Below are 19,135 nucleotides of genomic sequence, written 5' to 3'. Positions count from 1 at the left end.
TACTAATTACATAGTAAATGTGAAAAACAAGTTTACTCTATATGTGAGATAATAAAAAATAATAAATTCAGAATGGCCATAATTTTTTCTTTATAGACAAGAGGTCTCTTGCCTAAAGCCTTATTAACAATAGCTGAATTTAATTTAAAAGATGTGGATAGGCCCAGTGAGGTAATTTTTTTACCATTGGTAGTTGATAGTTACTAGTTACTCAAATTTCTCTTACTTAAGGTGATATTTGGTGTCATACAGACAAAACATTTGACAGAGAAGTGTTGAACTTTCACCTGGAGGTTTTGGTGTCTGTAAAAAACAACCTAGAACAGTAATAGTGCATCCAAAGGCTGTTGAGTTATTGTTGCCAAGTGTATTTTCCAGGCTCATTGAATCACAGCATTTGTTTCCTTTAAATCCAGGGTCTGTTTCTCATTGGCAGGCATGCTTTATATTCAGCATATTAAAAGCTACAATTATCTGTGTTGCGTTTCCTTTTGTCTTATATCTACAGCAGTCTGAGAGAGCAAAGAACTTTTAGTCACAGCAGGAACTTCCTGTAAAATACAGTAACTGTCTGTGTTTTCCTCATATGCCACACCCTTTATTCTTCCTAGGTCCTAGGCATTTCTCCACTACTTTAGGTAGAAATATGCTCAGTTAAACAGGAGTCAGTAAATGTAAATGTGTTTTCATTTATTTTCAATAACTAGTAGACATATAAATAACATATCATTAAATATATTAGTAAGACTATACATTAATGGAATAAGCCGCAAAGTGGAAAAGCTTGCCCATCTGGCTATTTTTAAGTATACTGGGACTGAAGGATTAACACAGAAAATTAGATAATCTAGGAAAGTTATGAACATGGGCAGTTTAGGAAGAACTGGCTCAAAGCTAAAAACAAGCAAAATTATAACCCCGACAGGTATAAATGAACTGTGGCAGAGACTGATTGATAATTTTGCTTTGTTGTGTTCATGCTAGGGTCTGCATAATTTGGGAAGAGGGAAAATTTTGTCAAAATTGATCTATTCCATAAAAGGATAACTAATTTACTTTGAAAGGAAGCTTAAGGAAGACCTGGGAGATAGGATAGAAGACAAATGAAACAATAATAAAATATGTAAATGAAACAGACAGGGTTTTTTGTGGGGTTTTTTTATTTTTATTTTTTTTTTAATGAGGGTTTTTCCTACAGAGGGGAAATCCACACCCTGATGACTATCAGAATTAATGTGGAGTCTAATGGACTCTGGCTCAGATTTGGCTGAGGGATCTGATTCTTAATCATAAGTATGGGTCTATCCCACTAAACAAGCTTTTCAAATATGATAAAAAAAAAAAAAAAAAACTCTTTCAAGATAGGTACTTTTTGTTCCATTGATTGCTTTTTTTATGGGTCAATGCATCTTGGAAAAAGACTGTGGCATTTTCCCACATCTAATGACAACCTCTTATGTTTTTGCAAATGATCTTCATTATTAAAAATAAAACTTCATTATCAAAAAATAAAAGTAAGCTATTTGTTAAATCATAAGTTACAAATATAAATTATTACACATTGAGTTATAAGCTCCAGTTGCAAAGGACCTTTCTTAACCTCCTTATAATTTATTATCCTTAATGACAAAAGAGAAGCCCTTATGGTATCTTCCAACCCACTGCTTGCAAACCCTTATATTTATTTTCTTACTAATAGCACCAAGAGGTCATTTCCATGTGATATATGTAGTATCTAGTCATCTTACCCCAGATCCAATACATCCTCCTGTGATTAAGTCAAGAACATAAGGTTAGTTGTTGTGGTTACAAATCCATGGTACAATGAAAGATGTGTAAGTTATATGATAAAAATGTTATATGCATATTTATTAATAAACTTATTTTAAGTGTATTTTTCATGAAAGAGGGAATGTAAAGAAAATTAAACATGCCAATCTAGTGCAGTGTTCTTCTAACTTTTCTGTTAACACTATTTCTAAAATAATTTTTAAAAAACTTCACCCATTTAAGTTACTAGGTCATTTGCAAAACATAATTTTGGCACATTTTAAATGTTGACATTTTAAACTATAACTGTTATATTATTCTTTTTCAATGAAATATAAATGCAACAACAATTTAATACCTACACAATCATCTGTAGAGAAATGAATGTTCTCTTCTTGACATCAGAAATTTTGCTTCATTTCTTAATCTCCTTGACATCATATTCTACTCCACTATCCACCCTTCCCCAACAGAATTTTACTCTATTGAAATATATTTTTATTTTTCAAATTCTTTTAAGTGACCACATTGAAAGAGAACCAGGGAAAAGCATAATATGGAACTAGAAGGAGTAAAGACAGAGTAGAGCAGGAAAGATGGAGGGAGGTGGAAATAGATCACTGAGTGAGCAGGTAACATTTAAAAGCTATAGTGTTGCAATATCTTCCTTTTCTTTTGAAGTGTTTACGTGGCTACTGTGCAAACCTCTCCTAATCTTTTTCTAGGAAATTTTTCAATGAAGTCTTTTCTGCTCAAAATCTTTTATGCAATAAAATATGTATACCTAGGTTGAAATTTCATTTAAAAAATTTCCTGTCTAAATTAATGTTTTAAAAGTCCTTCCCAATTGTATTACCATTACAATTTTTATTAGAAATAATAATACTAACAATGATGATAATACTAATAACAACAATTTTATTAGAAATAATAATACTAATAACAATGATAATTTATTAGAAATAATAATACTAATAACAATGATGATAATAGTAGCTAACACTTTTGGAAGGCTTACTCAATTCCAAGCTGTGATCTAAGCACTAAATACTTCCACCTCTACTTCTATCAGTGTGTGTACAGAGTGGCCACCAGGTCTGGAAACACCAATGACACATAAGAGATGATTTATTTTATATTATAATACATGAAAAAGTAATATTTACCTTTTTTAGACTTTATGACCGCATTATTAAAAACATATAAGGTACGTACTATTTACCCCAAGTTTACCTATGAGGAAATTGAGGCACAAGTAGGTTTGTTAACTTCATCAAGTAATTTAAAAAATTGTTTCATTCAGGATTTGAACCAGATAGTTTGGCTCTAGAGTTTATACTCTAGATCTAAACATAATAAATTTATTATAAATTTTGATATATAATTTTTAAACACAAAAAGTAAAATTTTATTAGAAATACATCATTAATGAGATGAAGAAAATGGGGAGGTCATGTGTCCTTTTGAAGAAGGCTTGGCAAACATCAGTATATCCATCGTCCCTGTCCCCTTGTTTATGGCTTAGGAGATTGTTATATCCTGAAGAAATGCTTTGTAGTTAAGACTCAGAAGGGTGAAATAGCACACGTGTGTGTGTGTGTGTGTGTGTGTGTGTCTGTGTGTAAAGAAGTAAAAGGAATCCTATGAAAGAAAAAATAAAAAGAGAGAACTGGCCTGAAGCTTAGACCTTAGGAATTTTCTATGGCAGATCAGTTTTAGGATGGAGTTCAAATGAAGGTTAAGAATCTGGAAGTTGATTTCTGTAAAACAAGCTGTTTCTGCCTACTCCTTAGGGGTATGCATACCCCAGTTTGTAGATCACTGGTCTAAAGTGTAAGACATATTAAATGAAGAAATTCTATTCTACCAAAAATAAAAATGCATTGCATTTGAGAACTATTATTCTGGGCACTGTAGTCAGAAAAATGAATAACCCAAATTATAATTTAATGTAAAGCAAATGTGAAAAGGAACAAATGATAAGTAAATAAATGTATGAAAGTTCATAGTATCTACATTACATATAACCTGGTTCTCATGAAATTTCAACAACATATTTTACCTGTTAAATTAAATATTAAATAATTGTCATTATTAACAAATTGTTACCATAACTTATTAAATAATTATCATTAACAATGACACCAGAATTCCTCTTATGGAAGGAACTATTTTTGTGTTGTGTGAAATACATCAAAAATAACATGGGATAGAGCAGCCACACGGCCATAAATGTTAGCAGTTGCTCAAATATAAGAAAAAGTCTCCTCTCCATGAATCAAGATTAGAAAATGTGTTATTTTCACTCCTATAAGGGAAGCAGGAAAATGAGTGATAAAGAGGAAGAGAGTGGATCCAGAAAGATGGAGAGAGGCTGGAAATAGATAAGATATTGGAAGAACCAAGTGACCTTTTTAAAATGGTGATATCTACCACTTGATTTGAAATTGTTTACATTGCTAATCTGTGCATCTCTCCTGAATTATTCACAGGAAAATCTGCAATGAAGTCTACTATGCTCAAAAACAATTTATGTGTACAGAATTTTTTCTGGAGGTCAAAGAAAGGACTATTTCAGGGATCAATGCAAAGTAGAACAACTTTATGCACTAAAAGAGAGTCTGATTAAAAGAAAGTTAGCAAGCAGGTTTCAGAGAAGTGTATTTGTAAAGAATACCACCATTTATAGGATACATAATAATACAAAAATCTCTTAGAGATTAGAAAGAATACTAGTAGAATTTTTTGGCATTGAAAATGAGACCGTCAAGCCACTGGATCAATAACAATACTAAATTATTGAAGTGGTGTGTTACACTTAGGCTAATGCTTTATTTTGTATGTGAGATATGTAAGTTAACATAAATGACATGTATATATAGCAAATGTTCCTCATCAGTTGTGCTAAACTCATTTTATTGAATCCATAATTTTTATTTAAATGATTTTTATTGGAAACATGGCTCATTACACAGAAAGATGAGAATAGGTATTTTTTGGACATTCTGTTAGAAAATTGCATCTTTTGGCTCTTTAAAAAATTACATTTAAAAATATATGTTACATATATTTTTATACCTACTTTTTGTAACAAGTCATTAATTATGTCTTCCAGAATAATGATGTCTCTTAGTTTACCAGTTTTTAACTCTGAGCAATAAGACAGTGTGCTATAAATTTTTCAAGGGATGGAAGACAATTATGCATGAAGTTGATCTATAAACATAGTTTAAACAGTTAAGATATAATCTTGGGGGAGCATTTTAATATAATTTGTAAAAGTACTTACTGAGTTTACAGGCACTATAAGGTGTACTACAAAGAGGTTTAAAACAGCTCTTCACAGATGCTTCTTTAATGTACATGCCAAATTAAAGGACAAAAGACAGAATGTAAAATGTACCCTTTGGGGACAGAGACAAAACCATGAGCCAAAGTGACCAGGAAGAGTTAGAATTAAGGGGGATCTTAGAGTTTATTTAGAGCAACTTGTTTTTTTCTTTTTCTCAGATTTAGTTTAATCTACTATTTTACAGATGGGGCAACCAAACTCCAGTCTATTTATGTGACATGCATAAGTCAAAAGCTTAGCTAGAACGTGAGATGTGCTACACAACAGACCAGCCCTTAGTGGCCAGTCTCTCATATTATGTATCAGTGGCCCCCTTGCTCCTTGTGTACCCTTACCATCTTATCAGATGAGGTGTAGTAACCAAATCACTGACAACTTGGGGACTTATATGCTATGGTCTTGGATTAGAGAAAACTAACACACTTATAGGATTCCTCTTTTACAAAACCAACACCAAATCATAAACACAAAATTATATCCAGGGTCTTGAGATGGTCTTATTTGAGTGAAAGTCCTGGAATTTGTTTCATTAGTTTAATGGAATACCAATACTTTTTTTTCCAAATTTACCTTAATTTAGTTCTCACTGTTCTAACCAACCTGACTCATTCCTGATTCTCTGAACTATTCATATTTTGCTGAGAAAACTTTCATCTTGCTCTGTGTAAAAGTCTTCTCTGATCTTTAAGAACAAGGCACTCCTCCTACATGGAGAGCCATTTTGAAGAAAATATATAATTATCTTATGAACATAAGATGATTTTTAATAAATAGAGACTTTTTATTAATACATACAAAACTAAAATGTATAAAGATGCTTAATTTTTTCACAAATAATGTATAAATGTAATGCAATCAAGGTGATAAATAATTTTAAGCTCAGCTAAACAAATAACAAACAACAAGACAAATGGATCCTAGAATCCAAAATAATTGTGTTAATATAATTTAGTAAATTGAACAATTTAGTTATGTTTCAAATAAGTAATAGAAAGGATGAATTATTTAATAATAAGTGTTGTTACAGTTATCCATCAATTTTGGGAAAAAATTTATATCTCAGATTCAGTTTCAGTTAGTTTAAGATTTCAATATGAAAATGCACCTATTAAATTATTATAAACTTAAAAGAATATTTTTACTATCTTGGAGTCAAAGAGAATTTTCAATAAGAATATAATACTTTATAGTGATAAATAGAAATGGATGGTTCTATTCCCAAAATTCAGTCTAGCCAGAGATATTCTCCTTGTTGTTTCCTCTTTCTCATCTCTTACACACTTGTTGAGTTTCAGAGTCTCCTGAATGATTATGCAAGTAAAGCAACGCAAAAATATTTGAAGTTAGAGGAATTGAGCTATTACAAATCATATTATTTGTTACAGATGATATTTTATTTCCAGCTCCTGTCCTTAATTCAGAGTAGTTACAGTTAGAGGATCCAGAACCTCAGAGCTGGAGTGGACCTGAATGTCTCACAGTATAATCTGCTCATTTTACAGATTTAGAAGGTGCGAGTTCAGGAGAATTTAGTGATTTGCCTCACGTCCCACAGCAGAGGTAGATGAGCTGAGACCAGGAATTCTCTTTCCTAAGTCTCATTTCTGTGCTTCTTTTATTCGGTTAAAATTAAATCACATGTGAATCAAACTAATATGATAGCAAATGGCAATCCTTGTTCTCAGTTATATTTTTTAATCTCTCCAGAGATCATTTTTTCAACATCTTTCTTGCTAAAATTTAAATACATATCCACCTTAAACTCCACTTGTTAGAAATACATTAGGCCTATTAGTGTCTCACAAAAAATCATACCAATACTCTGCAAGTCAGAGATCAATTTAATAAAGAGAATGCAGCTTAAGTTTGGACCTTTCATTTTCAAGCCACTTCCAATTTATCTCCTTCAAACTATCCAATATATGTTAGAATTTATAAATTAGAAAGACACTTAGAAAAAAAAAGTAATCCGCTTATTTTCCACAAGAAGATGACTGGTACTCACAGATAGTGGAAGTCAAAATCAGTTTTTGCCTAGTAAGTGAATCTTCTTTCATTTTATGCTCTTTCTTATATGTCTTCAATAAGCAAAATTGGGGCTTTAAAAAATTGATCTGGCACCACTTCACATAAAAAGTTCAGGAAGAAAAATCCAGCTGTCAGATATAAGTAGGCATTTTGAGTATTCAGACCATGCTCTAAGGAACAGTGAGTCATATGAGATGCAATGTGCAAAGGAAGCTGACACATAAAAGGATAGAAGAACAACAATGATGAGTTCCCAAAGACATGCTGTGGGACAAAGAATAATTATAGAGGGTCTATTTTTGGGTCCAGCAGAATGACTTGGAAATTTAAAATCAGAAGAAGGAATTATGCCACTCAGCTTTGAATTTAAGATAAAATAATTCAGTAGCCTTTATTTTTCATTAATGCTATTATAGTTTATTGGGATAATGCATGATTGAATGGTTAAATACTTTGCAGTCTAAAAATAAGTGAGGACAGGAAAGCTACTTTAATTTTGTCAGGAAGGAGGTTGTGAGGTGTAATAATAATCACATAATTAATATCTTATCTGATATGGAACTATAATGCTGAATATAAATGATACATCTGTCTGCAACAGTAATCTTTTGGGAAGCACCAATGCCTCTGAAGCTTGAAATTAATGCCCAGGATTGAAATTTAAACTGCTTTGCCAGGGAGTTCTAAAAATAGTATCTAGAGCTGCTTAAATCTTTAATTCAGCTAACCCCCCACTTTCCTGTTCCCTTATTTATAAATGATATCCTTTTACGTTCCAATTATGGGAAAGGTTTACAGCCATTTTTAAGAATATAATAGTGACTATGTGAATCAGAAAACAAAGAACTCTACAGAGGAAAGGAATTTAGTTCAAAAGAGCAAACTAGCCCTATTATTTTGTACATGGAACATAACTTGTCTTTTATATATATGTATATATAGAAACATATACATAGTTTTAGTTAAAATAAGATTAGCCATAGACATTATATATGTATGTACATTTGTGTGTGTGTGTGTTTGTGTTTGATGTTTGTGGCTAATACTGCCAAATTGTTAATATGAATAAATCTTATAAGACCCATTCGTATTAATTTAACATTCCTAGTCCTCTGGCCGAGGGAACAAAAACAGGGGGGATAAGTTCATACTCAGAGGTCCCAAGGAAACGAATTTGTAAGTTTGACAGATGTCCATAAGTCCATTTTTATCAGTATTTTGTTAGATTGCTTTTCAAAGTTTTTCTTGTTTCAGAAGTTATTTGGAATTATGTATCATTCTGTGAAATCTTTCTTACGATTGCTAAGACGTTCATATTATTCTCAACTTCACTAGAAATCCAACATGTTACTTTCATTGTCATGAATGCTCTTTTGTAATATATTCATACTCAGTACCTGAAAGTAGGGCCATCCATAGTTTTGACAGGTGGTAGCACAAGTGGTTGGTGTATCATCATAGGACCCTGGATGACAAGAGAACATTCCTGTGAATTTGGTAATATTAATAGTGGATAGTGGGATTTTACGCAACTTAAAGTTGTATACTAGTGTGTTTTTTTAAATCACAAACATATGTATTTTAAATGTTTCATTTTAATGGGAAGTTGGAAGGCGTTGTTTCAGGCACATTTGGTTGCCACCATGCTAACATGAAAGTAATCAGCAATTTGGACTTTATTTCTTAAGAATGAGGATTTTAAGGAGCATGAGCATGGAGGGTGGTCCCTGTTTTTCAAGATCTTAGTGCTAGGAAGTGGTGGATGCCCTGAAATGTTCAGGAGAAAGGTTGTTCTCAGAAGAAAGGGTGGCTTGGTCAATGGTTCTGAGAAGGGAATGACATGGCTGGTTCAAAGTACATAAAGAGAGCCAACGTGATCAAACTGGAGTGAATGAAGGGGAAAGAGTGGCACAGATCTTGTCAAAGAGGAAGCCAGAGGCTAGACCATGTCAGTGATGAGATTAAACTCTCCTTGAACATAGGGCATCACTAACAAAGTGAGATTCATCCACCACTACACTAAGCGTTAATGTACATAAACATGGTTTACATGCATCTTTTCAGACTGAAAATAATGTTAAAGACAAGTCATAGCTATAATCTAGTTTACCTTGCTTTGCATTTACACAGTATTATTTGGACTTGTAGAACTTTAAAGATGTCAAATTTGCATTTGCAAATTTTTTATTTCCATTAATTTATATTGTGATTTGAGAGGCTTTAATTAAACTTGCTCTTATAGATCATCAATTTGCTGCTACTTCCAACAATAATTTCTGAATTATTGTCAAGGATTTCCCTGAAGTCACTAGGGATCCTCACATAAAAACGCGAAAGTATTAAGAAAGCTTATATTAAAAGCAATCTCTGTAATCAAATCTTTTTTATATAAATTTTAAAAAGTTTTGAATTACCTTGTAAAATTACCTTGTAGATTTTTACACCTTCACATATTTTAATAATTTATTACATATTTTAAATTGTCAGGGATATGTTGTAATTAGGATCATGATCTGGTCATATTAAACATCAACAGACAGTCTGCATATATTTTTTTTACATCAACAGACAGTCTGCATATATTTTTACATCAACAGACAGTCTGCATATATTTAGAATCTGGATTTTCTACAAGCTATTTTGGAAAAAACAAAAACTCTTGTCAGTCTCAGACTTTACTGGCATTCATATGGAATTCACAAGGTTCAAAGTTGAGGTTTATTCTGAATATTTTCCAAACTTGCTAGAAAATGCCACTAGAAATAGATATGACCACCGAGTGCTTTTTTTTCCTGCATGGTTCTAGAAATTTCAGTTTTCATCCCAGCTGAAAATGCTGTGAAAGAGTATGTCCACCCTTTTTGTGATAAGGAATAAGTAGAAAACAAATATGTCGACGATTACGTCAGACTCTCAGTAAATGTATTGATGAGTTAATTTTGGTTACTAAATACATTGCACATATTAGTAAAATATAATGTATATGTCAGCATGGTCTTACTTTCACTCTCCTCTGAAAATATCTGTATTTTCCATCCAAGAAGAGAAGATACAAAGAAAATATAATAAAGCCTTAATGAAAATGATAGAGATACCTAGAGAAAATTTGAAAGAAAGCTAATTTTATGCAAGTAGCACCATTGACTGACATGATTAGACAATGAAATCAAAATCAACTAAACCTTAGAAACAGAAAATAAATATATTACATAAGAATACTGGATAAACTTTCTTGGTGTACCGTTGCCATGGTGAAGCACAACAATCAAGCTAAAAGGAAAAAAAATGTAAACCTAAGTGTATTTATTAAGAGGAAATCAGAATCTTGAAGAAATATATTAGTTAAATTCAGCAAATGGATATAAGGGCAATCAAGTAATTTCCACAATGAGGAATTACATGAGAGATACAAACTCCAATGCCTTCTACAATATTTTTATGTATAAGAAATAATTTTTACAACAGTAGAAAAAGAGACATTATCTCTTTCAGGAGACTTGTAAGCTCCATGAATGATTTAAAATGGTCAAAAGATTATAAAAAACACATAATCCATGTCATGTTACATTTGTCCTAACTCATAGAATGTACAACATCAATGGTGAATCCTACTGTATTCTGAGTGGGCATGATGTGTCAATATAGGTTCATTTGTTGTAACAAATGCACATTTAGGGGGGGATGTTAGTAATAGAGGAGGATAGGGAGAGGGGTTATGGAAAATCTCTCACCTTCTACTCAACTTTGATATGAATCTAAAACAGCTCTAAAAAATAAAGTCTATTTTTTAAAAAGCGCACATTCATCTGAATGGAATTATTCATTTTCTTCCTCTCTATTTTTAATGAAGATATGTATTTGATGGGGTTTTTGAATAAAAGTAAATGGAAAGTCTGGGGTATGATTCTAGGCATTATCAATCTATGTTCTTGGTCATAATGAGAAATGCCATTCATACAATACCCAGTTTTAAAAGCAATAAAACAATCTTTCCTTTCCCTGGACCACCTAACTGAAAATAGTCCTTTTCTTAAATAATTATAAGCAAAAAGTGGTTTAACTATAATTCTACAACATCAAGTCACTGCTACCCAATTAGAAACAGATGTTTCAGAGGAAAATTTTACTTTGTTTTAGATGCAAATTTGCTGTGATTCATAATTAGGGCAATGCAAATTAAAACCACAATGAGATACTATGTTACACCCACCAGGCCGTCAAAAATTAAAAAGTTTGACAGTAATACAAAGTATTGGAAAGGATGTGGTGCAATGGAACCTCACACACTGTTGGTTGGAGTATAATTTGGTGCAAGAATTCCTAGGATCCTGAAATCCCACTCATAAATATATTCCCTAAAGAAATGCAAACATGTGTAACAGGAAATATGCTTATAAAAATGTTCATTGCTTCATTGTTTGTAATAGCAAAATGGTAGAAGCAATCCAAATATCCCTCAGCAGGAGAAAGGATAAATACATTGTGCATGCATACTGTGGACCACTGCAGCAGTGAAAAGAAGACCACAATTACACACATTAACACTGATGCACCTCCAGAACATGATACTGAATGATACAAGCAAGTCTCCAAAGACTATATTCAGAAGGATTCCACTTTCACAAAAGTAAAACTAAAAACATAAAACTAAATAATACATTGCTTACAAATACATATATGTGTGGTCAAACCATAAAGTAAAGCAAAAGAATGACTAGTACAAGTTTAGGCTAATGGTTTACTTCTGGGGACATATGTGTGACTTAATCAAGGAGGAACGTGATGGACAAGATGGGTTCTAGGTATACAGGCATTTATTTATTTAAACATATATTTTAATAATCTTTCATGTGCATGGAAATTTTAAAGTTTAAAAAGCTTTTTTAGGACAGTGTGCAGAGTATGATTCCTTCCTTTGGAATCGTGTACTTGTTATGGAACTATGGATCAAAACATAAAAATGCAATGTAATTCAAATGGGTCTGGGGTGTTGGGTGGGAGATGGAGATGCCTCATACAGCACTGATTCAGTTTTAAAGTTTACTTCCTTTTGTCAGAATGTTGTTGAGATTAGACCCCTTTCAAGATTTCACAGTTAAATCATAGTATATGCACAATTTAAACACTTTGTGAATTTTACAAATATGATTTAGGTGTGTGAATTCTATTTGACTTTAGGTTAGTTTCTTAGTTATATGGAGGGAATTTTGGAATGCCAATGGTGAACAATCTGTGAACCAGTGTGTGTGTGTGTGTGTGTGTGTGTGTGTGTGTGTGTGTGTGTGTGTGTGTACACTTACCCTCAAGTCCAGTGGAAGAAGGAAAGGGTAAGTAAAGTTGTATTTTGGATTATTACTAAGTTTGTAAGACTATTAAGTTATAATGATTTGGACTTGGAAAGTGTGCACCTCCAATCAGAAAACTAATAATTCTCAAAGCCAGAATTAGAAGGGAAAGCGATATATATCTTCTTATTTATGTGTAGTTCAGTGTGAATTTATACTTATTATTTCATTATTTAGAAAACTGCTTGATTTAAACATGTGCCTGGTTCACTCTTATTTTGTTATTGTAAATTTGAACCTAATCATGTTATCATTTCTTATTCTCACAATGTCCAGTGTAAAGAGAAAGCAGTTTTCAGAGCACACAGGACTCCTTTAAGTATCACCTCCTTCTATATGCTGAGCCACACCAGATTGATTTGGTAGATTTGGAATGAGCCAAGAGATTTGCAGTTAACCAAATGTCTGCTGTTTTAAATGTGGTATGATTAATGTAGCCCAATTTCTGGGCTACCTTTTGAGAAACTATCCTAGACAGACTAAGATTTCCCAGTGGGTCAGCCTCTGTGAACCCTCCACTTTTAAAAGTAAAGTCATTATCTTGACCAATTGGACCCAAGTCTTCGAACATGATTAACACCCAGGAGGTGGTATTTGCTTCTTACAACTTCTTCATAAACACTCCTCACCTGTTACCAGAAGGAATAACCCTTAGGGTTAGCACTCAACCCCCTTCTTCAAACAAAAGAGCAGATAAATTTTTCCTATCCAAAATGTTATACCAAGCAGCTGAAGTTATTTGTATACTAACTTTTTGTTCATGACCATGTATCCAAAGTATCTCCACATCTTGATGCAGTTCAGTGCTGGATTTTTATTTCCTAACCTTTCTGGCAAATAATATGTGTCTTATTGAACCAATTTATCTTCTTTTATAGCTTCTCCTTTTATCTTCTCCCTCTTTTTCTCTCTTTATTCTATTCACTCCCCTTTTCTTTTTCTGGTTTATTTTACTTATAATCCCATTCCTCACTCTGGCTTTATATCAGTTTTTTTTGACTCAGTAAGCAATAATTACTAAGTTAATTACATTGTTACTTCATATATATTTGGTCTCTGGATGAGAATTTTTCTGAATCTTTCCTGTTCTCTGTTCTAGTGATTAGTCCTTAACTCCCTAATCTTGTTCCTTTCATTTCTAGTTTCATCAACTTCTGGTTGAATCTCTAAACCCTTCATCTTGCCATTTACCCAGACACTGTCACCAGACCTGACCTGGTTTTACTTCAAGGCAGAAAAGTTTAGGATTTTTATAGTTTTTAAATTATATGTTTAAAAACATGCAATTAAAAACATGATCCATGCAACAAGGAGAGCACATCCACTCCTTTAGGAACAAATGAGGTGAGGACCTAGTAGGTAGGAGGAATTAGTTAAAATAGAAGTAATCAAGGAATTGCTAATAGGGACTTCCCTGGTGGTCCTGTGGTTAAGGCTCTCTGCTTCCAGGGCAGGGGGCCTGGGTTTGATCCCTGGTTAGGGAACTAGATCCCACATGCATGCCACAGCTAAAGACCCCCACATGCTGCAATGAAGATCTCGCATGGTGCAACTAAGACCCAGTGCAGCCAAATAAATAAACAAATACTTATTAAAAAAAAGAATTGCTAATAACATTTGTTTGTGGACAACATCATAGATTACAAAATTGATTTATGATCATATTCCATACTATAGGCTAGCAAGTTTTGCCTCTAGAATAGTGATACTTAACAGAGTCAAGGAGATCCAGCATATATAAGAGCTGAAGAACTACTAAAAATGAAAATGAATTTTGTTCTATACCCTAAAGTCCAATTTGCAATGAAGAGTCAATTACAATAATTAGCAAAACTCTTTCAAGTTGACAGAAATTTTTTTAGGCTTAATTTAGTATTACACAATTATTCAGACTTAAAAACAGCTTTTTCATCCTACAAGTAGCACTCTATTAGAAAGGGCTCTCAAGAATACATGGTACCTCTGCTGAATCTAGATGAGAGTAAACAAATACTTTGGCATGCCTTTTTCTGAACAGGACTACTGGGAGTACCCATTTTTCATTGTAGGGACTGATTCTAGCTTGACAAAGTGTGAAGTGTCTCTGCTCACTGTGAGAAATTAGTTATTTTTGCACTCTAATTTTAAATGCAAAGTACTTGAACTGAAAATTCTATTATTCTATTATTATATAAAGTTTATTTTAAGTGCCCTTTCCACCATTTCATCAAGCCCTTCTAGATTAGAAATTGTCACATGTTGGTCTCTTAAAAGTTATTGTTGCTTTCATCTTTATTTTATTATTATTTATGTTGTTTTTTAGCTACTTGGGACAAAGAAAATGTGTTATAGAACATTGCATTGTCATGTTATATATAAACATACCAGAAATGAATTGAATGTAGAATCATTCTTAAAACAAAATACAATTTTTGTTAGTGTTATCATTTATATTTTTAAATAAGTAACTTTATTATAACTTTACCATTCGTTAATACCACATTAAAGTCAGAAGAAGCTATTTCACAACTTTTATGTTTTGAGCAATACTTCATTGAGGACAGAGAGTTATTTAATTCAAACTAGTTTGTTGCTTGTGGTTTAAAATCCAGTCCTATTAGGTAATATATTGAAGGACAGTAAAATTACAACCTTGATACATTTAGTATACATATTTTTTTCTGAATACTATGGACATATTTTGAGAATCAGTCTTTTTCTCAAAGGAAAATTATTATTTCCCTGAATGATAAACACTCTGGACTCAGAAGGAAAAAAAACTCATTTATGATATTTCTAGGTGAATGAATGACTAGCACCTGTTTTAAAAGAAAATAAAGTTAGCTATATGAGTCTCAGACACATGGAGAATCTTAATTAGAAAAGTATTGTTATAACTTATGAGTTGTGTCAATTAGGAAGATATATGTTGTGAAAATTCATCATAAGGCTTTCAAACAAATCATGATTTTATTTAATGACAAATATGTATTTTAATTTATAAAATAGTCCTTGGCTTTAAGTTTAGAAAACTTCCAAAACTATAAAATGATGAAAGGGCATTGACAGTTGGCACTCTTTTTAAAATGATCTTTAAATATTTATAGGGACTTCCCTGGTGGCACAGTGGTTAAGAATCCACCTGCCAGTGCAGGTTCGATCCCTGGTCCGGGAAGATCCCACATACCACAGAGCAACTAAGCCTGTGCCTAGAGCCAGTGCTGCACAACAAGAGAAGCCATCACACTGAGAAGCTCACGCACTGCAATGAAGAGTAGCCCCTGCTCACTGCAAATAGAGAAAGCCCATGCACAGCAATGAAGACAAAATGCCACTAAAATAAATAAGTAAATAAACAAATAAATAATTTACAAATTAACACTTAAAAGCTTGATAAAATATAGATTTACAAACATGTAACTCTTCACTTATCAAACAGATATATAATTTTTTGGCAATTAAACAGGATTAGTATTCTACCCTATATGCTTTTCTAAAAGATTGATTTACTTTCTTTCAATTTCACTGTCAAGCGATTTTTTTTCCTCCTACTATAGACTTTTCAGTGCTATTGTCCAAAAAGGCAATAAGTAATGGAGGAAGACTTTTGTTGGGAGGCAACAGTGGGCAAGTTTGCCAGTTTCAACAAGAAATTCTGCCAATTTCAGCCATTGTTTTGCCATTTGGGGAAATGCTTCAACATTTTGTGTTAAAACACTGAGCAGCCTTCTCATTTACCCCAGTTTGAAAGGTCACGCCTTGGAATTCAGTGAAACCTGAACACTAAATATATTATGGAAAGCATCTTTATTAATTTATTTTCCTTTACAAAGACAGTGAAGGGGTAAATATTAGGTTGACCTAAGAATAATAAAATGGTAATTAGTTTCTGAATATTTTCTCTTTGGCAATGTGTAGTGATTCTAACACCTTCAGAATTTCAGCTCTGACACCCACTGTGTACTGCATACAAAATCACAGAGTAACTATTTTTCTGTGGAGATTGCTATAAAGAAACATATTCATTCATTTAATCATTTATTAAGCAATTTTTAAGCACCTACTAGTGCAGGCACTTATCTAGGTGCTTAGGCTATATTAGTGGAAAAAAAGAACAGAAATACTGGTATTTGTCGATGCTAGTTGCATCTACATGCTAATTGCACGGACAGAAAAAATAATAATAACAGAAGATATGTAAATTATAATAGATGGTTTGTTGCAAGGTGATTGATGTTATAGGAAAAAGCAAGGACATGCTAAAATAGATAAAGATGAACAATAGGGTTGAGGTGGTGTAGATATAGGTTTATTTTAAATAGTGATTAGTTTAGGCCCCATAGAAAAGTTTTTATCTGAGCAAAGACTACAGGGAGGAGAGGGACTTGGACGTTTGGATATCTGGGAGTAAAGCATTCTATGCTCATTAAAAGAAACTCAGATAAATTTTTATCCTCTCTTACATAATGTGTTGACCTTCCCTTGAATTTATGCCAGTTTATGTATCAGAAGTACTAGCAAGAAGTACACTTGTCTGGAGGCGAAGGACTCAACAAAAGGAAGAAGAGCTATTAAAATCTGGAATCCAGGAACTACAGGCCCACAGATAAGAATGATTAGTGTTTTTTTTTTCATGTTTAGATGCTATAATGACGCATATGTGATTGAGTAGAGAAAGGGAGACACAATAAACTTAGAAAGTTAGTTAAATCATTCAAATAGGTATTCCTTCATTAATTTCCATTGTAATTTTATATCAGTAAAGTAATATGATACACAATGATCTTTGGTTTATTTATTTATTTATTCATTTGTCATGTCATGCAGCTTACAGGATCTTAGTTCCCCAACCAGGGATTGAACCTGGGCCCACCGCAGTGAAAGTATGGAGTTCTAACCACTGGACAACCAGGAAATTCACTGATCTTTGCTGCTTATATAAATTTTAATTCCAAAAAGTTATTCAAATTGGAATTGGTATACTGTGATAGCTCTCCAGATAGAAAGGCTTACACATTGTATTTACAGACTGTTTCCCTTTCGTGATAATAAAATTATGCAATTATGTGTGGAAGAAAAACATAGACCAGGATGTAGGACAATCCTTGAAGTCTAAATGATTTTGAGTAATTAGGAGCACAGTGCTGTCTCAGTATAAAAATCTAACTTTTTTTTTTAAAGCACATGCTATTTCAAGACCTACATCATAGTTACACTTAATGAAACCCTCTGAGGACACACTGAGCTGGAGTCTGCTGTTTCTAAGTTAGGATCCCATTAACTGGATTTATTTAGCTTATTCTGGCTTCTAGGTTCAGAAACTACATGTAACATTAAAAGTTTTGAACATGTAATTTTTCGTGGTACGTATAGTACTATAACTGAGAAAGTTGAGATTTTGTAGCCTTAAATATGTAGTGTCTTATGGTGCTAAAGTTGTGACAGTTAAGAATTTAGTGAACTGTGAGCTTTCAGGGTAATCTGAAAATTTACACAATTAGTAGGTTTTTGAAGTATGTTTACATTATAAAAAAAAACTCTAAAATAAACCCTTTGATTTTGGTATATTTATTTTGAAGGAAGTAGGTTGGAATCTGGTTCATTAAATATGGACATATATTAATTTTATGATCAAAGGGCTTAGTTTCCTAATAATTTTTGAACTGATAACATGGAACACAGTACAGGAAATCCTTTTGGAAAGTGTATAATTAAGGAAGTTAATTCATGTGAGGAATTCAATTAATTAAAATATTAAACGATATTTAGGAAAATCATTTTATGGATTTCACCTCTGTCAGTTTGCTCTAGACCTTAAAACTTGCTCATATCTCATTTGAAGGCCTTCCTGTTCAAATTAATGAAACCAAACATTCTTCAAAGCATTATTCTTAACAATATCACTTTCTTTAACCACATTCTTTTTGTCTAACAAAATGAACAATTTCTGCTACACAACCATGGCATTTGTGGTGGATTTAGATGCAAGGAAAACTTTCTGTTAAAATTCAAATGGTCAAAGTTATATCAGAAGCAGTTGAAAAGAAGATATTTCAGAATATCAAAGCACATGCCATTGTGAGCTAAGTAGAATCCATTAGATTGTTATTTCAGGTTTTTTTTTTTCTACTTTTAATCTATAATCCAAAATTTCTTAATTATAATAAATATATGCAGAAAATATCTGCTTTATCAGGTTTTGTCACTTTAGAAAACCCCCCTGTTAAGGCATTCAGTCCTGGTCTTGTGACAAGATGAAAAATAGAGTGGCAGCCAGCAGCATAGACTGAGTTAATAGGTACTTTAATCAGCACTGTCTTAACACTGCACCGAGGTGGAGCTGATGCTGTCCAGACCCGGGGTCTTGTCTTGCTTCCCCTTAACATCTAACATAGGGTCTGGCACATCGTGAGTGCCTAAACTAAAGATGGTGATGTTTAACCTTAGCAACCCTAATAGCAATAATGGCACAGTCACTGAGTTAAACTACAACTGTTCTCTGACAAGATTAAATTCTGGAGTGAACAGAAATTTTCCCAAATAAAATATATTGCAACAAGAACATATTTTAACTTGTTAAGAGGAAGAGCAATTCTGTAAGGTCCTATGTGTGTGTTATCTTTTCCTTAAAATGTGGAAACCTTATATCATTTCATATCTC

General features: G+C 32.6%; 1 protein-coding gene across 4 annotated transcripts in view; it reads right to left on the bottom strand.

The window, feature by feature from the left end:
* The window catches only part of CALCRL (calcitonin receptor like receptor), a 109,056-nt gene that overhangs the window by 81,510 nt on the left and 8,411 nt on the right, over nt 1-19,135 (bottom strand). For 2 of the 4 annotated variants that reach the window (XM_057746673.1, XM_057746674.1), the window contains exon 2: nt 8,548-8,615. The exons of the other annotated variants lie outside the window; for them this stretch is intronic. The gene's annotated coding sequence lies outside the window, so the exon portion shown is untranslated. The remainder of the gene's footprint in view (nt 1-8,547; nt 8,616-19,135) is intronic. 4 annotated transcript variants of the gene reach the window in all.

This window comes from Hippopotamus amphibius, chromosome 8 (genome assembly GCF_030028045.1).
Source record: "Hippopotamus amphibius kiboko isolate mHipAmp2 chromosome 8, mHipAmp2.hap2, whole genome shotgun sequence".
Lineage (NCBI taxonomy): Eukaryota > Metazoa > Chordata > Mammalia > Artiodactyla > Hippopotamidae > Hippopotamus > Hippopotamus amphibius.
The sequence above is the reverse complement of the archived record's forward strand: the minus strand, read 5'-3'. Positions and strand labels throughout refer to the sequence as shown.